This window comes from Prionailurus viverrinus, chromosome A2 (genome assembly GCF_022837055.1).
Source record: "Prionailurus viverrinus isolate Anna chromosome A2, UM_Priviv_1.0, whole genome shotgun sequence".
Lineage (NCBI taxonomy): Eukaryota > Metazoa > Chordata > Mammalia > Carnivora > Felidae > Prionailurus > Prionailurus viverrinus.
The window spans coordinates 42,456,343-42,482,435 of record NC_062562.1 but is presented as its reverse complement, the minus strand read 5'-3'; the positions used below and the strand labels follow the sequence as shown (position 1 = coordinate 42,482,435).

The window sequence follows — 26,093 nt, the reverse complement described above, 5'->3', positions numbered from 1 at the left end:
TATTAGATGCGGAACAATTCTGGGCCGCTTGTGTTTTACATTTGTTACACATTTCCAGAGCCTGACCTCGGCTGATATGCTGATAAGCATTTTTCACTTTTAGTTGCAAGTAAAGGAGCTAAAAGAAGGCTAGTCTCATTTGGGGGATGATACAGTCACAGCTACTTAATGTTCCCAGTGCCTTTCTTCACACCTAGAAATGTGTGAAGCTACCTTGATAGTGTGCTAGATCCTTTCATTTACTTATTACTATTCTTAACCATGAGTTTTTCTGTCAATAAGAGAATGAATTTTGCTTGGAAATCACTAATAAAACAGAAATCTCCTAATCATCTCTTATGTTAAAGCGAGTCAGAGCTATGATTACAGGAAGCTGGTGATTTGTTCTTGAGATTTTTCTTCTTTTTATTTTTTTTTATTTCGGCTTCTTTGTAAAGGATTTCTGAATTAGGGCTTAGGTAACCTTTTCAAATTCAGAATCTAATTCCAAATAGGGAGAAACCAAATCAAGTACCCGGCAGGGAGAAGAGAGAGTTTGTTTCTCAAGGCTAGGCCACTGACCCCCAACACCTCACTCCCATGTTTTTCTTAACCTATTACTTTCTGTTGATGGAGGAGCATCCTGAGAATAGAATGAGACATTCTTGGAAAGTGTCAATGTTTTTGCAACTGCAGTAGTAGTATAAGATAAAAAAAAAAAAGGCCATCCTAGAAAACTTCAAATTATACCTGTGACTTGTTTAAAACTGTTATCATTCAATTTGTGATGCTATTTAACACCTGCACTTAATCTCAGTTCATTCTGCAGTGAACCTATGCTCTCAGAAGGAAAAGCCTCTCAAGCAAGACAACAGAGAAGAGAGGCAAAATCGACAGCAAGCAGTTTGAGGAGCGTATATCTTCTTGGCAATATACAGGAACCATGTTTTAAAAGGCTATAAATCTCCAAATCACCCATGACATACTGCAGTATAAATCCAGTCCAGAGTTAGCAGAGGTATCAATCTGAAGGTCAGCTTTTTTTCCTTCAATTTTTAAGTTTATTTATTTATTTTGAGAGAGACAGGGAGAGAATGAGCAGAGGCAGAGAGAGAGAGAAACAGAGAGAACCCCAAGCAGGCTCCATGTTGCCCAATGCGCGGCTCGAACCCACAAAACCATGAGATCATGACTTGAGCCAAAACCAAGAGTCAGGCATTTAAGCAACTAAACCACCCAGGCACGCCTGTGGAAGTCAGTTTTTATCTAATATCAACTTGATGGGATGGGGAACACATGGCATTTATAATTAACATACTTCTTTATGGCCATGAGACCACAGAGGTGGACAATGAAGAACTAACAGCAGATTTCTCCACAGTGAAAAAAAAATATCATTTTGCTAATCAGTTCTAGACTTTGGGCAGTTCATCCTTTGAGCAACAAGAAAATAAATTTTTCATTATCTTAATTAGAGGGTGATCATTGCCAAAAACAAATGAATACTTGAGTCCAAATAAGGTGACTTAAATCATTTTAAAACAAAATTGTATAATAAAGAATGTAAGTTAAAGATAACTTGAAAAGCATAACGAGATATCACTATATCTCCACCATAATGGTAGTTTATGAATTTAAAAATTAAAAAGACTGACATCATCAAGTTTTAGTAAAACTCTACAGAAAATGTCAGCCTTATAATAGAAAGAGTAAAATAATCTCATGATTTTAGAATGTTAGCCATTTTTTTTACTGTATGACCCACGAATTCCACACAATATATAATGAAAATAAATACATATGCGTATGCATCAAAAGACATACACACACACACATAAAATTCATGGTAGCATGATTTGTAATAGCCCCAAACTGACAACATCCAAAGTTTCATCGACAGTTGAATGGATTAAAAAATTTATATAATATTTTAAGGAAAAGGAAAACAGGTCCCCAAATAAAATATATTCATGTTTTCATTTATAAAAAGTTCAAATTGATTAAAAAATTAACTGGCTTAAAACAACAAAAATTTATTAATGGTTTTGGAAGTTCAAAGTCCAAAACCAAAGTGTCTTAAGGACCATACTCCCTATACCCCTCCTAGAATAGAATCCTTTGCCTTTTCTAGCTTCTGATATGTGCCAGGATTCCAACATCTCTTTTTGGAGGGACACAACTAAACTCAGAACACACCGGAAATTCTTAGGGTAAAAATGTTGAAGTGAATTGAAAAATAGCTGGGATTGGATACAAAGCTTCATGCATCCCCATGGAATATATACCTACTGCCTTTATGATGCCATGTTGGTCAGTACTAAATCAGGAGCCAGCGTTCAAGGTAGTTTCTCTGAATACAACCATATTTGGCTTTCCAACCGTCTATACTAGTGTATAAGGAGATAAAACGGCCCAAGTCTTTAACGTTATTAATATTCCTGGCTCAAGTATTAAACAGTACAGAGTCAACCCATGTTTTTTTTCTGTCACAGAACTCTAAGTGAGTCTATGATATCAAGAGTCAAACATCAAGCCATGGAAATGTTAACCTAGTGCAGGGGTAACACATATGTGGATCCTGTAGATTGTTATAGTCTACATCCATCACAGACCTTGATAAGGGAGAGGAGAGTATAAGTTGGTATGTGAGATGAAATATGATTAGCGCATACTAAATATGGAAGGACCAGCCCTAAGCTACACGATCAGGCCAGGCAAGTTTGACTTCTGCAACATCTTGCACTCCTTCCATTTTGGCTCCTTTTTCTTCTCGTTTTATTCTCAGCATTATCTGGATGTCTCTAGTTGTCCATGGCTCAATGGTTTGTAGTCTCAAAACAGATTGCTCACCTTGGTAATTAGCCACATGAACTATGTACATGCCTCCACTCTCAGCTGCTAACTTTTGCCACTTCTGGATTCAATTTTTCTGCTTATATGTTAATGTGTACATAATAACCATGAATGCTAATAGAGTTGTTTAGGACTGCCACTATGGAAAATTGCCTTGACCTCAAGGCATTGCTCGATTTGATAACAGAGATGTTGTATTATAATGGTTGTAATGGTTATGGGCTTTGACTCTTGATTCAATCAGTCTGACTCAGATGCTGATTGGGACTCATTCACTTTGGGCAAATAACCATTCTGTCCTGTACCTTCGTTTCCACCTTTGTGTCATGTGGACAAATAAAAGTGCCTACCTCAAAGGGTTGCTGAAACGAATGAATGAATTTATACAGAAATCCCTTGGCATCCCTTTGGCATATGGGAAGCAGTTTACACAAGTTGGGTGTTTTAATTGTATAATTATGCAAATCAGAGTTTTAGATTTGATGATTAAAATTTAAAGGTTAAAAACAAGAAGAATTTCTAATTGTTTTTCACCTATATATTGGGCATTGGGTTAGATTCTGGCGATATAGAGTTGTGTCTTTAAGGAAAATTTAATAAAGACACAAAAATAGAAATTAAAATGGAATATGGTAGGTGCTGTAATTATTTACTGCTTATTATGAGAACATGACAACATGATTTCATTTTTTCTGGTTTTTTTTTTCAGGGTTGGGGAGCTATTTGCTGTTACTAGGTGTGATATTTTCCTTGATACTATACAGGAGAGAAATTGTCCAGTTAAACCAATGAAGTACTTTTTACAAATGTCTGATTATCCTGTCTTCCTGTCTCCTCTCTATCCTATTCTTTCCTACTCTATGTTTTCTACCCCAGATTACTACATATTCTTGGACTTATACACTTTATAGATGAGTGAAATTCTTTAATATTTGACATTTGGTTTCTAAGAAGCTCCCCTGTAATTCAAAGTTAGGTTTGTTTATGAGAATTTATGAGGTTGTTTTGCATTCATTCATTTATACTTTGAAAAAAAATGCATGTATGCATACATATGTATGTATATGTATCATTTTTATTTTGGTTTACAAAAAAAGGACATCTTATTAGACATTGTAGGTACTTTATTACAAGCATGATATATTTTTTTCTCATGCTTTAGCTCTGAAACTCTATTTTTCATAGTTCCTAAATAAAAAACATTGGGTCAATTTTCAATGATTTTTTAAAATCCCAAATTGCTTTCTAGTTGGTGAAGAAAATATAAAGAAAAATATCATGAAGGTGTTTTTCATATTTAAACTTGCCTTTTTAACCTAATAATGAAATACATGCATTTTAAATTATCACTTGACAGTCAACCAGATCAAGAGGGCCAGGTAGAATAGCATGTCTTGGGCTCTAAAACTTGGGCTCTAATTCACATACACATCATCATTCATAAATAAATTTCAGAGCATCCAGTTGTGTGAACATTTTCTAGAAATATCTTTAAGTTTAAAGTCCACACTTCATTGCTTTAGGCATTAGCTAGAACTCTATGGTGACAAAAAAAAAAGTGTAAAACACTCACGGTATAAACTAATATCCGAAAACATTTTCCAAATACTCCACCAGGCCTAACACTATGTAAAATATTGATTTCAATTTCTTAACAACAGACCTATTTCTGTGATTAATATGAAAAGAACTTTAAACTTGCCATTTGCTCTCTCATTACTGGAAAGTCTTAAAGAGTTCAGGCTGGAGCCATGGATCTGTAAGTCACTCTAGTTTCATCCTATTGACAAAATTATTCATGCAAGTAGAGAATGAGTTCAGCACATTTCTTCCAAATATAATCTCTTTAGCATCCCTATGCTTGTCTAAACCCTTTAGCTATCTTTAAACTTAGCTCTCTATAAACTTTTTTATGCACAGTTCCAACAACAGATGTTGCCCTTTGAAATCTGCTTTGAAATCACTTCCAAGATGTAACCAAAAGTAAGCAAGTTAGGGAAGGAGGGCTGACCTTAGTTTGCTTTTTATTTTGCAATAGCATCAGCCTATTATAAAAGCAAGGTTTCTTACCCTGTTTTGTTTGAGACACTGACCTCTCTGTAGCAATTAAAGCAGAGTATGTGGTTTCTATTGTGTAGAGTTTTAAATTCACTCTTTATGTGTGTTTGCTGAGTACTTTCAGGACTGGCCTGTGCTATTTTCAATTTTATTTCAAGTTAATGTAAGAAGGTCTTGAGTCAACCTTTCGAAATAAGGATGTGTTATAATAAACAATACAAAATCGTATTCAATAACCATTCGGAATGAAGAAATAAGTAGCATTGAGCACAAATACCGTTTGTGAATAAAGGTTGTCAAATTTTTTAATCCTTTGGAATGAAGGTAAGAATGTTATTATGTTGAAAATAATAGTTTCTTATACTGAAAATATTTGAATCCATCTTGGATTCACCTAAGCTTAGATCAGTTTTGTACTGTTGTCATCATTGAAGCCATGGTTTGAAAGCAACCAAAAATCAAAGAGTGTCAAATAATGTCTACATGTAAATGTTATTTTTCATTACTAGTTAGAAATTTTGGACTAAACAATATACATTTCAGAAAGTATATACTGTCATGAATCAATAGTTTGGCAGGGCTACCTCGGTAAAAGATTTTAAATATCTCAATATTTTTACCAAATATAGTAATAACTCAGTACAACAGAAATTTTCAGAAGGAAACACAAACTATAAGGCTATTTATATGTTATACTATTCAGTATCAATATTATTAATACATATGTTTTATATAAGGTGATTTTTTTTTTCTATTTGGATCCCTCTTAAAACTGTACAAAAGGGAAAATAATAGATTTTTGTTTTGGGATTTTGCTTTCTTTTCATGATTTTCATAAATGTGACTTTCCTTTACACACACTTTAAATGCCACCAGAGAATGAAATATGCATGGAATAAATCCAAAGAGAAATCTTTTGAAGGGTCTGACATCATACAAATTGTATAGAGGATTGTGAATGTTTGGACAACAGAAAAGAGAAAGGGATAGCAAAGGTTATCTTCAAAACTAAAAACTGCAAGAAAAGATTAGATTCTAGCTACTACAAGAGTTGCAGAAAGGGAATGAATGTATCTAAGAACGCTGTAATGATTAAAGCTCTCTGGAGATGCTATGTGCTGCCTCAGTAGGTAGTAAGTCCCTGTGACTCTAGGTATTCAAGTAGATATTGGATGGCAGTGATTAATGCTATCTGATCTTCAAGGAGTCTTCCAACTCTAATGACCTGTGTTTCCATAAGTGAGTCTAAGATATATATGGCTTAATCTCTCAAATGTTTCCAGTTTTAGTGAGATAACTGATGTATAGCATTGTATTAGGTGTATAAGGTGCACAACATAATGATTTGATATATGTATGGATCGTGAAATGATTACCACACAAAGTTTAGTTAAGACCCATTACCTCACATCATTACAAGTTCTTTTTTGTGATGTGATCTTTTAGATCTACCATTAGGTATAAGTTGTACTTATTTACTGATGTCTGTTTCTCATTAACACTTTGAGGAGAGGAACCATATCTGTTTCTTTCAACAATGCACACGCAAATGTAAGATAGTTCCTGACATATTGCGCACATATACATAAGAAGTTTTTAATGATTTTTAGTATTTTTACAGCTTCAATGAGATACTCACATACAGCATACATAAATTTAAAGTATACAATGTGATGAAGAGATAGTATATATATTGCAAAATGATTACTGGTTAGTTCACATCTCTCTCCCATCACATAATTATAATTGTGTGTATGTAGTGGAGGGGGGGGATAACATTTAAAATCTATCCATACTCTTAAAAACTTCCAAGTATATGATACAGTGTTATCAATTATAACTACCACATGTGCACTAGATCCCCAAATCTTATTTATCTTATACCAGGAAGTTTGTATCCATTAACCAACTTCTTCTCATTTTTTTCACTTCCTAGCTCCTGCTAACCACCAATATACTCTGTTTCTAAAGTATGGCTTTTTTAGATTCCACATATGTGAAAACATATAGTATTTGTCTTTTACTCTCTGATTTATTTCATTTAGCATAATGCCCTTGAGGCCTATCCATGTTCTCCCTAGAAAACACAACCAATTTAAGAAAATGACCAAATTTCATTAAATTGATTAAAATTAAGTTCTTAAAAAATATTTATTTTTGACAGAGAGAGAGAAAGAGAGAGCAAGAATGCAGGGGAGGGGCAGAAAGGAGAGGGGGACAGAGAGAGATTGAATCCTGCAGAATCCACAAACCTTGAGATCATGACTTGAGCCAAAATCAAGAGTCTGATGCTCAACCACCTAAGCCACCCAGAGACCCCAAAACTAAATGTTTTTTTAAATATCATCCCATTTTGGTATCAAAAAGGCACAAAAGAGTAAAGCGATGTTTACTTGTCTCCCTCCTTCCCTCCCCCATCTCTATGGAAAAGAGAAAAGTTATGTATACAGAGCAAATAAAAGACTGACCCTCACAATGCCCAGAGGTCCTTCAAGACCTACTGTCTACCAGTTTTAAGCAACAGAATCATTCAGAAGCTTTTCTCATCCTCTGCTTCTCTTTGCTCCTGTAGACACAGACTTAGGAAACCCACACTACACAACACTGCATCCGAGAGAAGTCTGCCTTCCACCAAGGCATCGCCAATAAAAAGTGGCACATATGTGTATGATTTTATTAGCAGGAGATATAAGTATTAAAATAAGCCTTTCATAGTGAGATCATACTCCCACATATAAAAAGCACTTTAATACATATAGCTTTTTGGTTTTACCTTCAGTCTCTATGAAGAACTAATGTGTGACAATGACATCATATAGTGTAGAAATCCACAAGGAGAATTTTGGCATTATTTATTTTCATGTCTTTTTGTGTTTTTCTAAAGGACCTAATCTGGAAAATAGTGAATCAAAGTACCCAGAAAAAACCACCAGAAGACAATAATGCATTGTATGGAATGAATGATGAATAAAGTTCTTTTATCTCCTGACTTTTTAAAATGACACTCTGTTCTCTATTGGCAATTTATTGAAATTCCCTACCTCTTCAGATCTTCTCAGAGATTTTTCATCAGTTAGAAAAGAAATAAATACCAGAAACAGTAAGGATTGAGCTAAAACACATTTAGAACCAACAGAGTCTAATATTTTCTTGTGTAAATTCACTATATATAATAGCAATAATGAGGTTCTTTCAACTTGTTTCAAGGAATTCTCTATATTCTAAGATTAATGACTATGTAGGCAGGAGCTGGTATATTCATTAACTAATAATGTTCTTTATTGTGTTATGGGTTTAAACATGGTGTTTAATTTTTTTAATGACAACATTGTTTCAAGAATTACAATTAAAAAGCCCTTCAAAACATGACAAAGAATTCATTAGTCTAGTACACTATATTTTTGTATAATTGATGATAACTGTGTAATGATGTGGTAAGCTGGTAATTAGGCATAATTTGCTTATGCAAGTGAGTCTAAAAAAATAGGGATCAATATTCAATTTACACCTATGTGAAAAGCAATTAGTTTAATTGATGGGGAAAAAACCCTCAACAATGGCTAATTATTCCAAAATGACCTGAAACACTCATACAAATTATTAGAATTAATTTTACATGAATGATTAGATTATATAAATCATTTTTAAAGACTTGAAGTTTCTTTAGTTAGTCATTCATAAAACATAGTAGAAGAGGTGATTTTCTAATATAATGGATGCAATTTAGAGAATAATCACCAGGTTTTCCCTACAATGCTGGCACGATGCCACCTCAAAGTAGACAATAATGAATATAAACAAAACAGGTGCCATTATTTCTCACTCAGGTTTAACAGTTCAACAAAGAAACATTTACCCAATAAAACACTATTTTGTATAATTATTATTTCTCTCTCAAGTCCTACTGAGTGTCTACGTGAATTCATGAGACAGTTGTAACATTTTATATTCCTTTCAAAAGTAAAACTCAAGTATCATGGATTTACTTATCATCAATCCTGGTTTTTGTTTATGAAATAGATGATGATTTACTCTTCACTTATTCTGCATTCTATTCTTCACGTAACCATGCCATTCTCATCATTACTTCTATGAAAGAATCCGTGTTTCATAAGTATCAGAAAACAGCATGTTTAATGTCCATCTGAAATTTCTTTCACTTTAGGACGCATTCTCATTATTAGCACATCAATCTATTATTGAAACACATATAGATTCATTACTGACCTTACTAAACTCCAAGTGACATGATCAAATTTAAATAAATTAGGGGCAATGTCACAAAACAAAAGCGAGTACTTAGGTCTGATTTCATTCTTCAGGACAAAGTTATAAAACTGAAGTCCAGTTGACACAAGAAATTTGTTTCAGCTTAAGTTGTTTCTAGCTTATAAAAGTAATATTTTTGAGGAAGGAAAACACACACATATGGAAGATGGGTGATGTTCTAACTCGGGCTGCCTATTTTAGTAGACACTTCACTTTTTGGAATATATACTGATTTCAATGTCTTTTCCTACAGCAAGTCAATAAACATCTCACACAATGTTTGTTTCTTGTTTTTGTTTTTGTTTTAAGCTTTCCTTGACAATGCAGCTTGAATATCATTCTAAGACAGACCTAGACGTTTTTAATATTTTTAATTTTTATCACTCTACCCCCAAGTCACCAATGGCCTCTATTAAGCCTTGTTTTTTAACTTGCAGTTCTCGTCTTCATCTTTGCCTTCGACATCATAGCTTTGTCCTTATGTAAGTGGGAAATGTGGTGCTGCACGGCGGCATAATACAATGTTATTAGCATGCTATAAGGACTCTGCACACATTCTCACAAATTATAAAAAGGCATTAAGCATGAATCTCAGAATGCCCAAGTGAATTTTATAATGGCTCTGATAACACTCTGAGCTATATTACATTTTTGTTCTGAACAGGAACCCCTCAGAGAGGAGGTAAAAAGTTATCTGCTGTCAAAATTCCTTGATGTGTTTCCAGTCATGGAAGTTTCACACTTGAGAACTGAACACAGTTTTGTATAGAATATTCTGACCTTCTCTAGAGAATGAACAAGTATGAACACAAATAACAGAAACTGTTGGGCTCTGAGCTTTGCTACTGGATCCTGACCATTGCAGGCCTTTTCATAGCTAGTTATTGAACCCATAAAACTTGCAGTTATCAACCTTGTGATTCACCAGAGACATGTAATCTGGACCTTGGAGAGTGACTAGGGGCACAAGTTTCTTACTTAAGCATTGCAATAAGAATTTCAAATTTGTGACCACCTTTCTGAATTTGAAGTGGAAGTCATAAGCCCTTTTATGTTTTCATAGTAAGTTTTTATTTTTGTATACTTTTATTTTGATTTTCTGGTACTGTCTTTATCACAACTATCTGACATGAGTATCTCAATGTATGCGCTGTTAAGTAATAGATGGAAAAAGAAAATGAGACCCAGAATAAGAAAATGACTTTCCTGGGTTAAATAAAATATTTGCCCTAGAAATAAGATTAATCTGTGATACTTTTTTTTCTGGGTGTGAGTGTTGTCTGTTAGATTGGGTAGACACCTAAAGAGTTGGTATGATTTGTTCAGCTCAGCAAGCATAGGTCCAAAATTAATGCTTCTGCATCAATCCCAGGTCCCCATATATAATTACACACAATTTACTGAACCTCTCCAATCTTTAGGAGAATCAATGTGAGAATTCTAAGAATCTTAGAATTTATGAAACAGGAGGTATTTTAGAGAATATCTAAGCAGTGATCTTCAACAGGAGCTGTGCATCAAAATGCCATGGAAGATGTACATGCTAACACCTGGGTTCCACCCTCTACTGTAATTGGTCTGAAGTGCAGCTGGGAGATTGAGATTTTTAAGATCTCCATAGAATTCATCTGTATATCCAAGGCTGGGATCTCATCAAGATAAAAAGCTTGCACTTATCCTTTGCACTGCAAAGGAAACAATCAACAAAACTAAAAGGAAACTGACAGAATGGCAAATGATATTTGCAAATGACCTATCAGATAAAGGGTTAGTATCCAAAATCTATAAAGAACTCACCAAATTCCATACCTGAAGAACAATTAATCCAGTGAAGAAATGGGCAGAAGACATGAATAGACACTTTTCCAAAGACATCCAGATGGCCAACAGAAATATGAAAAGATGCTCAATGTCACTCGTCATCAGGCAAATAGAAATCTAAACCACACTGAGATACCACCTCATGCCAGTCAGAGTGGCTAAAATGAACAAATAAGGAGACTATAGATGCTGAAGAGGATGTGAAGAAATGGGAACCCTCTTGCACTGTTGGTGGGAATGCAAACTGGTACAGCCACTCTGGAAAACAGTGTGGAGGTTCCTCAAAAAACTAGAAACAGAACTACCCTATGACCCAGCAATAGCACTGCTAGGAATTTGCTGAAGAGATACAGGAGTGCTGATGCATAGCGGCACATGTACTCCAATGTTTAGAGCAGCAATTTCAACAATAGCCAATTTATGGAAAGAGCCTAAATGTCTAACAACTGGTGAATGGATAAAGATGTGGTTTATATATGCAATAGAATACTACGTGGCAATGAGAAAGATTGAAATCCTGCCATTTGCAGCAACATGGATGGAAATGGAGGGTATTATGCTAAGCAAAATAAGTCAGGCAGAGAAAGACAGATACCATATGTTTTCACTCATACGTGGATCTTGAGAAATTTAATAGAAGACCAAGGGGGAAGGGAAGAGGAAAACAAAAGATACAAACAGAGAGGGAAGAAGGCAAACCATAAGAGACTCTTAAATACAGACAATAAACTGTGGGTTGATGGGGGGTGGGGAAGAGAGAAAAATGGGTGATGGGCAGTGAGGAGAGCACTTGTTGGGATGAGCAATGGGTGTTGTATAAAAGCCAATTTAATAATAACTTATATTTTAAAAATCTTTAAAAAATAAGAAAAAAACAAAACCCAGAAGATCTTTATGGTCCAAGTGATGTGTGGAAGGAAAACAAAGTAAATGAACATCTACTCCAGTCTTTTTTAAAACCACAGGTTTGCAGTGGAAATCCAGGTTCCATGCATTGTCTCCACTGACTACAGTGGGAGAAAGAAGCTCATTACTGCCTGACATGGATGAGAGATTCAATTTCCTACTTTATCTCCTCTGACACTACCCTGGTGGGGGTCAGAGCACCTCATTACTACCTCATAAGGTAGTGGTCTGGGCTCCCTGCTTGGCTTTTGCTGGTGGGGGTGGGACTACAGTCTTTCTGGTGGTGTCTGACCAACTTAAAAGTTTTCTTTCTTGTTCGGCTCTCCTTTTACTACTCCTCTGGCCAGAGAGAGAAGGATTCTAATTAGCTATTCCTCCCCCAGCCCCCTGGATTGCTGACCTTCCTGGATTGCTGGCTTCTTTACCTCTAAGTCTCAGTGGTGAGATTCATAAAGAAAGCCCAAGGCTAGGTGAAATGAGTCAGTTAGAGAAAGACAAGTATGACATGATTTCACTCATACGTGGAATTTGAGAAACACAACAGATAGGGGAAGGGAAGGAAAAACAAGATAAAAGCAGAGTAGGAGCAAACCATAAGAAACACTCAAATCCAGAGAACAAATGAAGGGTTGCTGAAGGAGAGGTGAGGTGAGGGAATGGGCTAAATGGCTGAAGGGCTTTAAGAAGGGCACTTTTTGGGATAAGCATTAGGTGTCATATGTAAGAGATGAATCACTGTGTTCTACTCTTGAAACCAAGACTACACTGTATGTTAACTTGAGTTTGAATTAAAAAAAAAAGATGAAATAAACAAATAAACACAAATGTAATTTTAAAAAAGAAAACCAAGGAATTCACCACCATGTTTTCCCCTGGGTCCCAAGATCCTCAGCCAGTCTGCCTTCTTCCCTCCACTTTCAGAGTCTGATGTTTATTTTGTATAAAATGTCCAGGGTTTTGGGGTTACTTAAAGGGAAGAAAAGTAGAAAGTATGTCTATTCTATGTTTCTGGAAATGGAAGTCTGTTATAATATGATTTTTTTAACTTTTTAAATGTTTATTTATTTTTGAGAGAGAGACAGAGTCCAAGAAGGGAAGGGCAGAGAGGGAGACACTCTGAAGCAGACTCTAGGCTCTGAGCTGTCATCATAGAGCCTGATGCGGGGCTTGAACCCATGAACCATAAGATCATGACCCGAGCCACAGTCAGCTGCTCAATTGACTGAGCCACCCAGATGCCCCTACAATATGATTTTTAAAGGGGATTCTAGAATAACATTTAGCAACTCTTATAATATCTAGTAGCTCTGTTAATTAAAAAAAAAAAACATATCTTTTTTCCTAAACAAGTTGGTTTTTTTTCCCATTAAAAACTATATTATCACTCGTGCTGGTGGCTATTATTTGGGGCTTATAAAATGCAATCCTTTTCAGTGCTTTGCTTTTAGTTCTATAGTATGAACCTAGTAGCCTCACCTCACTACTATGGTCCTTGAGAAATTTAGCATACACTACTTTCTGTTTACAAAGTTCACTGACAGGATTAGCCTGGCTCTACTCAGTTGGATTACATGAAAAGTTCTGCATTTCTATGACTTTCTTACGGATTTCCCTTCCAGTGACATCTGAAATTTTACCCAGAGCAAAGAATCTGGAGGAGAACCAATTAGAGCAAGTAAAATATAAATTAGGGTCTAGTCGCTGTAAGCAAACCCTAGAAAAGCTGGCAAATGCAAGTTCTCATTGGTATTTTTAAAGTTATAAAAAATGTACACCATAAAACAATCTCATAAAACTTTTATAATCATTATTATAAAATGTATTTTCTAGTCAATAAAATAGTTTAGATAAAAGCCCTCTTGGAACTTCAAACTCAGCATACTGTGCCTTCTTTATGATCATCGTAGTACTTTAATAAATTTGTGGTTATGCCATTGTCTAAAATTGTGCATTGTGTACCGAAAACATGCTACCAAAACATTTCCTGTCTCAAAAGAAGTAAGAGATAAATGCCTGGTGACTGAATGTTGGATGAATTAAACATGAATTGTTACCCCAGGTTCTCATTCAACTATTGAAGAAATGTCCCCAAAATGTCCCCAACATTCTCGAATAGTACTACTCAGATTCTTGTAACTGTAGAAGTTAGTAACTGCTTTTCAATGCCAATATATGTGCATATATACTGTTTAACTTACAAAGCCCCCATCTTAATTTCCTGTCTCATTTTGACATCACTCTGGGTATGTCAATTCCTTAAAAAGCTACATTCTTCACATGTGATTTGACTTTCCTCTTGATCTTATATTTTATGACTCTGCAAATCAACATCTGCCCTCATCAGTTTTCCATTACCATGCAAACTGTCAAGATTATTTCATTCAGCCATCCCCATGTGCCACCATGGGTTAAGAAGTATATTGTAGTAGAAGACTACCAAAATTTTTTGACTAAAGCTATCCCTTCAATGTCATTGGCACCAGGACCAAATCCCTCACGATATGTAAAAATACAGCAATCAAGCAGCTTCTTGATGTTTTAAGGGCACAAAGAATAAAAACAAAAACAAAAACAAAAATATAATCCTGTCGTAAGAAAATCAATGATAACCTGATTAAGCAAGTCAAAATATGAGGGTATTCTTCAGTTTCATGAGGTGACACCACTTACAAAAAGGCAAAAAGGTCTATCATAAATATTTAAAGGACTGTCTTGTGAAAAAGGAATGAGATTCAGGCTAAATGCTAACACAGGTAGAGTTTATGTCAACATTTAGAAACTCAGGTGGATAAACTGAGTCTCCAGTTGAGGAATAACTGACCATGTTGATTTGTTGTAGAAAGTCCTCCCTCAGATGGTAATGAGTTCTTTCACTAAAGCTATTTAAGTTCAGAAGAGGCTTCAAATTCCAGAAGTAAACCTCAATTGATTCAAAGGGGAAAAAAAGTCTTAAACAGAAATTGGCAAGGTTAGGTTAAAATTCCTCCTAACATGAGCATTCGGGGACTCTATCACAGATGAACTCAGACAGTGCTGTTTGACGGAAAACTCTCACAGAAAGAAAGAAACAACGAAAACAGCCAAAGCATAAATAACTGAAAATAGATGCTAACATAGAAGTAACACCTACTCTACAACTAATTGCTGGTGTGATTCTCCTCTAATTGCATAGCTGTGAGTGTGTCTTTTCTTTTTAAATCTTCTGCCAAGATGGCTAAATCCAAGCATAGTTTATAGCAGCTCTTATAGGGGAATATATTTTGGAATAGAATTTGTAGAATTACCATCACAATAACTGTCATTATTCTATTTGATCTTATTGACTTCAGTAGCATTCTCAGGTGATACTTTCCAGATTCATGAGTGGATTGTTTGCAGAGAGGAAAGTAAACACTTTTCTCTTAATGAAATGCGTTAAAGAATTAACTTTATGTCTGCCCATTTTATAGAAGTGGTATTTCTAAATCCTGTTAAAATTGTTTTATAGACTTCCTAACTGCTGTAACACATTAGGAGGTAATCACATTAGATGCTGCCTGCCGAGCCTGGCAAGACTTGGTCAGTAGTTTAAAGGGACTGTTCCAATAATACAGTCAGCTCACTAGTAGCTGGATGACTCTAATTGAAATAACTGGACTGCACCATTAGTCCAAATAAGCCCTTCGATACCATTTTTTGCTTCATTTGAAACCAAGATTAAGAAGATGCCACTTATAAAAATGATCTTCATTATAATGTTTTCCTCAAGTGTCAGGATAGTTGGAATATATTATAAGTGAAACCTCATATTGATACAGATTTTTAAATCATTTGTCTGTTAGTTTTGATTATAAGTACCAATTACCCACACAATCAAATTGCAGAAATTCCTATTACATAATAAATCTCAATGTATTCATTTCAACTGACCACTATTAGATGAAGATCCAGCAGACTTCATGTTAATAATCTTGATAAAGCCCAATCGCTATGGTGTTGATGGAGATTATATCTTAATAGCTGTAGGAGCTAGACCCAAAGATTCCCTTATCCCAACTCTTGCTTCTAGACCCTTATGAAGTCATCTCCTACACGGTACTAGGATTCATCTGTGTGACTATAGAATACAGCAGAGGTGATGGCATATCACTTGAAAATGACGTTAGGTCCTGTCCTTTGGATCATTCTTCCTGAGGGAAGCAAGCTAGCTGCCATCTTGTGCAGATACCCAGAGCCAACAGAGAGGGCCATATGACAAGGGAGTGAGTTATCCAACCGCAGCAAAATAATAAATGTTTGTTGTTTTAAGCTACTAAATTTGTGATCATTTTTTCATGAAATAATACGTAACTAAATTCAGCATGTAAGAAATGGGATGCTACAATGACACAAATTCTAAAATAAGAGAATGACTTTGGAAGCAAGCAGAATGCTGGTAAAAGTTTAAAGTGCCTAGAACACAAAGACTTAAAGGAAAATGAAGAAAATCTTATGCAAAAATTGAGCTCAGCAATATGGTTGCCTGTAGTAATGTGTAAGACAAAAAATGTGCTAAAGAATTTTGCCTAAACATTTTCCATCCAAAGTGTTAAGAATGTCCCTTGTTTCTCCTTGCTGTATATGAGAAAATTTATCAGGAAAGATAAGCTAAAGGAAGAACTGCTAAACAAAAAGAGGTCATTATCATTGCTACTGATATTCTATTAATAAATATGTAATGAAACGAGATGACATAACAATTTCATCAAATATTCAAACAGAAACTTTGAACAGATTAATATAAAGTAAATTGTAATGGTAAAGGCATGTTTTCCATTGCAACATTCCATCCCACCCTACATTAAATCATCATCATCTGTCGCAGACTGTTAGTCTGGAGTCCTCTCTTGTCCAGCAAGAGAGCAGATGCAAAATTAAATACGAGAGAGGCTAATGTCTGGGACAGCCCCAAACATGGATTTGTCTCCATATTTATTGAGCTCACAAGATCTGATACACATGGTGGACACGAAGAAAACAAGATCTTACACATGTGAATGTGGAGAAAACAATCAGACAGTAATCTTTAACTTGCATGTGTAAGTTATGTAATATGTATACTTATGTAAGTATAAGGAATTCTTGAACCTATTTCCCAACAATCATCATTATCATCATCCTTATCATCATCATCATCATCATCATCATTATGACACATGTATTTGTAGGTGAGAATTACCAAACCATCCAGGATAACTTATCTATGCTTATTCTTAGTTTCCTAGGGCTACTATAACAAAACTATAAAAAAATAACACAAAATAGGTGGCCCAAAGAAAACTACAGAAATTTATCCTTTCAGAGTTCCAGAGCTAGAAGGCCAAAATCAAGGTGTTGACATGGCCATGCTCTCTCTTCTAGATTTGGCAGACTTTTGTTTTTAATGGACTTTATATTTAGAGCAGTTTTAAGTTCAAAGCAAAACTGAGTGAAAGTACAGAGATTTTTCTATAAGCTTCCTTCCCCCACACATGTATAGCCTCCCCCATGGTCAGCATCCTCCACCAAAGAGGTGCATTTATTACAAGTGATGAATTGTACATCATTATTATCCAAAGCCCATAGTTTACATTAGGGTTCACTTCTGGCATTGGGCAATGAGCATTCTTTGGGTTCAGACAAAGGCACATAACATGTATCTACCGTTATAGTATCAAACAGAATAGTTTCACTGAATTTTTAACACTCTATTTATCCCCTCTTCTCTAACCCCTGGCAACCACTGATCATTTCACTGTCTCCATAGTTTTGCCTTACCCCGAATGTCATACAGTTAGTAACACACAGTATGTAGTCTTCTCAGGTTTGTTTCTTTTACCTAGTAATATATTTAATTTTCTTCCATGTCTTTTCATGGCTTGATGGCTCACTTCTTTTTTAGTGAGTAATATTCCATCATCTAGATGTACCTACTTTATCCATTCACTTACAAAGGGATGTCAATGTTGTTACAAGTTTTAGCAATTATGAATAGAAATAGTATAAACATTCAAGTGCATGTTTTTGTGTGGACATAGGGTTTCAACTTCTTTTGGTAAATACCAAGCAGTATGACTGGTGGATCGTATGGTAACAATATGTTTAGTTTTTAAGAAACAACCAAATTGTTTGGCATAGTAGCTGTGCCATTTTACATTCCCAACAGTGATGAATCCAAGTTCCTGTTACCTCATATCCTTGCCAGTATTTGGTGTTGTCAGTGTTCTGGAGTTTGGCCATTCTACCAGGTATGCGGTGGTATCTCATTGCTGTCTGAACTTGCATTCCTTTAATTATACACAATGTGGAGCATCTTTTCTTATGCTTATTTGTCATCCATATATCTTCTTTGGTGAGCTATCTATTAAGGTCTCTGGCATGTTTTTATATCAGGTTGTTTATTTTCTTATTGCTGAGGTTTGTTTTAATGTTTGAAAAAAATTTTAATGTTTATTTGAGAAAGGGAGCATTGGGGGAGGGGGAGAGAGAGAGAGAGAGAGAGAGAGAGAGAGATTCTGAAGCAGGTTCCAGGCTCTAAGCTGTCAACACAGAGCCAGACACAGGGCATGAACTCATGAATGGTGAGATTATAATTTAAGCCAAAGTCGGATGCTCAACCAACTGAGCCATCCAGGTACCCCAGTCTTATTGTTGAGTTTTAAGAGTTCTTTGCATACTTTGTATAACAATCGTTTATTAGACACATCCTTTGGAAATTTTCCCCCCAGTCACTGTTCTTTTCATTCTCTTGACAATGTATTTTGCAAAGCAGAAATTTTTCATTTTATTGAATTCCAGTTTACCAATTATTATTATTTTTTTTTTGCTTTCCTGGATTATGCTTTCATCCTTGAATTTAAAAAGTCATTGTCAAACTCAAAATCATCTATATTTTCCTGTATGTTAACTTCTAGGATTTTTATGTTGTTGCTGTTGTTGTTTACACTTAGGTCTTGAATCCATTATGCGTTAATTTTTGTGAAAAGTCCTGCCTTTTCCACTGGATCCTCCTCTTCTGAGCTATATTCGTATATTGTTGTTGTTGTTGTTGTTATTGTTTTTCCTGAAAATCCACCTGAGCTGTTTTAGTCCCTATAATTTCTGGCCATGGTGGTCTGAACACTGATGGTGGTGAGGTTCTGTCACCGTAGGACCAGTCCAAGTCTTCATTGTCAAAGATGACCATTCCTCTGAGATAGATGAGATCACACTAAATCAAGTGCTTCCCCTGGAGGCTTTCAGGGTCACGGAGATTATTGCTATATCTGTCGCTGGAGCATTATGAAAGGAAAATCATTTCTGAAAGAGTTCATGTTGAAATACATGTACAATCAGGTATTAGTTCATTGGATTGGACATTATAATGAACCACTGACTGGTTTTTCACAGAGAGGTCTAAGGAGAGAGCACAATAATTGAGATATGGAGTCGTCGTCTTCCTTTTCAATAAGCCTGATGGTAAAACGGTTGCAGTGTTATTGATAGATGCTCAGGGAACCTTTGACAGTCAATTTGAAAGATTCATCCACAGTATTTGCCCTCAGCAAAATGATCAGCTTAATACAGGTATATAACCAATTCTAAAATGTCTAAGAGAATGATCTTCAGAATCTCCAGCTTTTTGATGAGTATGGCTGGGAAACATTCCTGACGGGGGAATATTCCTGAAGCCATTTCAAGGCCTGATATTATTTCTTTAAGAACTAAAGTTCCCCGCATGAATCTGGGGAAGCTGATGGTGGCACCAGATTTTTGGAAAACTTCAAGTTTTCAGAGAACCAACATGAATAACTACAGAATGTTTGAAAACACATCTACTCTGTTTGAAAACACACTGTTTTCTGCTACCTCATCTTGGTTTAATAGCTACCAATCCATACTTTGATAGAAAATTTAAAGAAATAGATGATGAATTCATCAAAACTTGAAAACACATATTTCTTGTATGCCTTAGTCCTGAGAGCCTAGATTTTAAAGAAATCAAAGGGTGGAAAGATCCAACATGGTAGAGAAGTAGGGAGACCCAAAGTTCCCTTGTCCCCCAAACACAGCAGTGTTGAGGCCAAAGGACTTTGAATTCCAACAGTCCAGGCTTCCGAGGGACAAAGACATCTCAAGGGACCCACAGGGACAACCTGGTGGGCCATAGGTACGTGATTTTGAACCGGGAGAGATAAAATGGGCTGCATAGACACAGAGGGGAGAGATCCCCTTCTACAGAGAGACAAAGGGAATAGAAAGAGAGGCTGAGGAAGGGCAGGATTGTGTCTGCACAAGAGAAAAACCTCCTACCAGACAGAGAAAGATCCAATCTCTAACTGTGGGGCTTCCTCCAGGTTGGGGCCAGCTGCCCAGTTCACACACCTGGGGAAGAGATAAGCCAGCCCCGGGCTCAGTAACCAGTTCAGAGGCACAGTCTGCAGTGGGAAAAAGTGATCCCCTTCCTGGAGTGCTGTGGGAAGAAGGTATATATCTGTTCAAAGGACAAAGACTGCCTGCTCCTGCCAGCCAGATGCAAAATATCAGCCTTGTGGAGTGGCACTACCCAGTACTGGGGCACACAGAATGGGATACTCTAAGACACTGAGGTTTAAACCCCACCCGATTGCCAGCGAGGTGCGAGAGTGAGTGGAGCAGGACAAACCACGCATGCAGCACTGTGAAGTGGGATGGCTTTTCCCTGAAACCAGGGAAACTGCAGTGGGATTCTTTAAGACATTGGGGTTCAATTCTTTAAGACATTGGGGGACTCAGCAAAGTGGGACAAACTGCCTCATTAGTGGCCACAGCACTGTGAAGACAGCCTAAACAGAGTGGTTTGGGACACCTGGTCCATGGAAGGGAGACTGGGGTGTCGCCATTTTTCTCCCCATCACCAACAAGGTGGGGCCTCAGGGCACTAGACAGGGAGCCCCCAGTGGATGTGGAACCTGCCTACACCAAACCACACCCCTCCACGCCTGGTAAGAATGTGTTAATTGCAGGGGACAGATCATCCAGACAGAAAATCAATAAAGAAACAGTGACCCTGAATGATACACTGGACCAGATGGACTTGACAGATATATTCAGAACTTTTTATCCTAAAACAACCAAATACACATTCTTCTCGAGTGCACATGGAACATTCTCCAAGATAGATCACATACTAGGTCACAAAACAGCCCTCATTAAATATAAAAAAATTGAGACCATACCATGCACATTTTCAGATCACAATGCTATGAAACTTGAAATCAACCAGAGCAATGTTTATAAAACCTCCAAATGGATGGAGGTTGAAGAACATCCTACTGAAGAATGAATGGGTCAACCAGAAATTGAAGAATAAATTTAAAAATATATGGAAACAGGGGCGCCTGGGTGGCGCAATCGGTTAAGCGTCCGTCTTCAGCCAGGTCACGATCTCGCGGTCCGTGAGTGCGAGCCCCGCGTCAGGCTCTGGGCTGATGGCTCAGAGCCTGGAGCCTGTTTCTGATTCTGTGTCTCCCTCTCTCTCTGCCCCTCCCCCATTCATGCTCTGTCTCTCTCTGTCCCAAAAATAAATAAACGTTGAAAAAAAAATTAAAAAAAATATATGGAAACAAATGAAAATGAAAACACAACAGTCCAAACCTTTTGAGATGCAGCAAAGCAGTCCTAAGAGGAAAATACATTGTAATCCAGGCCTATCTCAAGAAGCAAGAAAACTCCCAAATACAAAATCTAACAGCACACCTGAAGGAACTGGAAGCAGAGCAACACAGAAACCCCAAAGATAGCAGCAAAAGAAAAATAATGAAGATCAGAGCAGAAATAAACAATACAGAATACAAAAAAAGAGAGAAGGAAGGAAGGAAGGAAGGAAGGAAGGAAGGAAAGAAGAAAAACCAGAACAGATCAATGAAATTAAGATCTTGTTTGTGAAAAAAATAAACAAATTGATAAACCACTTGCCAGAGTTTTCAAAAAGAAAATAGAGAAGGCCCAATTGATAAAAATCATGAATGAAAATGGGTTTATCACAATCAATCCCTCAGAGAAAACTATGAAAAATTATATGCCAACAAAGTGGCCAACCTGGAAGAAATGGACAAATTGCTAGACACCCACACGCTACCAAAACTCAAATAAGAAGAAATAGAAAATTTGAACAGACCCATAACTAGTCAAGAAATTGAATCAGTTATCAGAAATCTCCCAACAAATAAGAGTACTGGCCCAGATGGCTAACCTGGGGAATTCTACCAGACATTTAAAGCAGAGTTAATACCTACCCTTCTCAAGTTATTCCAAAAATATAAATGGAAGAAAAAATGCTGGACTCATTCTATGAAGCCAGCATTACCTTGATTCCAAACCAGACACAGACCCCACAAAAAAAGGAGAATTACAATATCCCTCATGAACATGGATGCAAAATTTCTCAACAAGATACCAGCAAATAACATTCAAAAGCATAGAAAAAGAATTATTCACCACGATCAAGTGGGATTCATTCTGGGCTACAGGGCTAGTTCAATATTCACAAATCAACCAATGTGATACATCACATTAGTAAAATAAACCATAAAAAACATATTATCCCATCACTAGATGCAGAAAAAGCATTTGACAAAACCCAGCATCCTTTCTTGGTAAAAACCCTCAAGAAAGTTGGGACAGAAGGAACATATCTAAACATCATAAAAACCATATATGAAAAGCCCACAGTTAATATCATCCTCAATGAAGAAAAATTAACAGCTTTCCTCCTGAGATCAGGAACACGACAGGGATGTCCACTCTCACCAGTGTTGTTTAACATAGTGTTGGAATTCCTAGCATCAGCAATTAGACAAAAAAAGGAAATAAAAGGCATCAAAACTGGCAAAGAAGTCAAACTTTCACTTTTCACAGATGACATGATACTCTACATGGAAAACCCAAAAGACTCCACCAAAAGGCTGCTAGAACTGATATTTGAATTCAGCAAAATTGCAGGGTGCAAAATCAATGTACAGAAATTTGTTGCATTTCTATACACAAATAATGAAACAACAGAAAGAGAAATCAAGAAATTGATGACATTTACAATTACACCAAGAACCAAAAAATACCTAGGAATAAACCTAACCAAATATGTAAAAGATCTGTATACTGAAAACTATAGAAAATTTATGAAGAAAATTGAAGACACAAAGAAATGGAAAAATATTCCATGCTCATGGATTAGAAGAATAAATATTGTTAAAATGTCGATACTACCCAAAGCAATCTACACATTCAATGCAATCCCAATCAAAATTGCAACAGCATTCTTCTCAAAGCTAGAACAAACGATCCTAAAATTTGTATGGAACCACAAAATACCCTCAATAGCCAAAGTAATACCGAAAGAAAAAACCAAAGCAGGAGGCATCACAACCCCAGACTTTAGCCTCTACTACAAAGCTGTAATCATCAAGATAGTATGGTACTGGCAGAAAAACAGACCATTGACCAATGGAATAGAATAGAGACTCCAGAATTGGACCCACAAATGTATGGCCAACTAATCTTTGACAAAATAGGAAAGAATATCCAATGGAAAAAAAGACAGTTTCTTTAGCAAATGGTGCTGGGAGAACTGGATAGCAACATGCAGAAGAATTAAACTAGACCACTTTCTTACATCATTCACAAAAATAAACTCAAAATGGATGAAAGACCCAAGTGTGAGACAGGAAGCCATCAAAACCCTAGAAGAGAAAGCAGGCAACAACCTCTTTGACCTCAGCTGCAGCAATGTCTTGCTTGACACATATCCAAAAGCAAGGGAATTAAAAGCAAAAATGAACTATTGGGACCTCATCAAGATGAAAATCTTCTGCACTGCAAGGGAAACAATCAACAAAAGTAAAAGGCAACTGACGGAACAGGAAAAGTTATTTGCAAATGACATATGAAATAAAGGGTTAGTATCCAGAATCTATAAAGAACTTCCTAAACTCAACACCTGAAAAACAAATAATCCAGTGAACAAATGGGTGGAAGACATGAATAGACACTTTTCCAAAGAAGACATCCAGATGGCCAACAGGCACATGGAAAGATGCTCAATGTCACTCATCATCAGGGAAATACAAATCTAAACCACACTGAGACACCACCTCACGCCAGTCAGAGTGGCTACAATGAACAAATCAGGAAACTACAGATGCTGGCGAGGATGTGGAGAAATGGGAACTCTCTTGCACTGTTAGTGGGAATGCAAACTGGTGCAGCTGCTCTGGAAAACCGCGTGGAGCTTCCTCAAAAAATTAAAAAACAGAATTAACCCTATAACTCAGCAACAGCACTACTAGGAATTTATCCAAAGGATACAACAGTGCTAATGTATAAGGGCACATGTACCCAATGTTTATAGCAGTGCTTTCAACAATAGCCAAATTATGGAAAGAGCCTAAATGTCCATCAACTGACAAGTGGATAAAGAAGATGCGGTTTATATATATATACAATGGAATACTACTTGGCAATGAGAAAGAATGTAATCTGGCCATTTGCAGCAACGTGGATGGAACTGGAAGGTATTACGCTGAGTGAAATAACTCAGAGAAAGAGAGATATCATATATTTTCACTCATATGTGGATCTTGAGAAATTTAACAAAAGACCATGGGGGAAAGAGAAAGGGGGAAAAATGGTTACAAACAGAGACGGAGTGAAGCAAGCCATAAGAGACTCTTAAATACAAAGAACAATTTGAGGGTTGATGGGGGACTGGGGGAGAGGGGAAAATGGGTGATGAGCATTGATGGGGGCAATTGTTGGGATAAACATTTGGAGTTTTATGCAAGCGATAAACCACAGAAATCTACCCCCAAAACCAAGAGCACACTTTACACACTGTATGTTAGCAAATTTGACAATAAATTATATTTTTAAAAAAAGAAAGAAAATGTAAATAAAGGGAAAAAAAGAATTCAAAGGGAATAAAATCAGTTTCCAAGGTCTGGCAGACTACTTCAAGGTTTATATAAAAATCTATCAAGGTGAAGAATTACCAAATCCCAAATCCATGTATAGGCCACAGCAGAAACTAACAATTTAGTGTCCATAGCAACTGGTAAAGGCACATACAACACAACAAGATTTGTGGTTACAAGAAACCATTTCTGGTCCCAACTGACTTGCAGACCAAATATCTGGAGCTTAAGGAAGAATTTGTAAAACTATATTGAAGGGTGAAAAAGATGTATGAAGAAGAATGTAGCTACTGTTATTAGCAGCAGTTAGGGAGTAAAACAGATAAACTCTACATCCAGTATATCAAGCACAATAATAGCAAAATATCTTCCATACAGCTCATACCACACCACCCTGTTTATTGTCATCTTTATCATATGAGCGATTGCTGGTTTAACTAGATTCATTGGTTTGGACATTACAGCTCAACTATGCAATATGATAATGGAATTGACCCTTATCACCCTGTGCTCCAGGGCATATATTTGCAACTCTGGAGAATACCAACAGCTGGGTGCTGTAAGAGATCAGGTAGGTACACCCTTGTGGGACTTGGCCTTTTTATAAGCTTTATAGTATGGCAGCAACTGATAAAAAAATCTGTATCATCAATGTTTTCCTGCTCCAAAGTAAGATTCTACTAAACCACCAGCAAGGGAGAAAATTTAATTCAAATTTTTAAAAATGCAGATGTGTAACCAATTTTCAGTTCAATATTAAGTTTTTATATCTCTATGCAAACATTCAAATTGCTTTTATCAGAACAGAGTAAAACACCAAACACCTCTGAAGACTGCAAAATGGTACAGTTCTTTTACTTCAGTGTTTAATAAGCAGATGTATGTATACATGGTTGTATCATTTTGTTAGTATGTTATTTCCTGATTTTGTGTTCAAATAGGCTGTCATAACTTAAAGTATTTGTCAATCTACAACACTGGTACTTCTGTTCTCAAATTTACTAAATTCTATCACTGGGTTATAATTAAACCATATTTTTAAAGGTTGTGAAAGTTATTAAGTCTGTATAGAAATTCATGATTTTGCATATGGGTGATGAGTTGTTTCAGCACCACCCGTTAAAAAGAAAATCCTTGCTCTATTGTCTTCTCTCTGTGCCTTGGTGAAAGATGAGGTGACTCTATTTACAGGGGTCTAATTCTGGGTCTCTATTCTGTTCCAGTGACCTATTTATCTTTTATTTTGCCAACATCACACTGTCTTGATTGCTGTAACTTGTA

The 26,093-nt window shown here is 36.3% G+C and overlaps 1 pseudogene; it reads left to right on the top strand.

Annotated features, from left to right (window-relative positions):
- The window catches only part of LOC125153212 (atlastin-1-like), a 128,496-nt pseudogene extending 103,011 nt beyond the window's left edge, over positions 1-25,485 (top strand).
- The last annotated feature ends 608 nt before the right edge of the window (positions 25,486-26,093 follow it).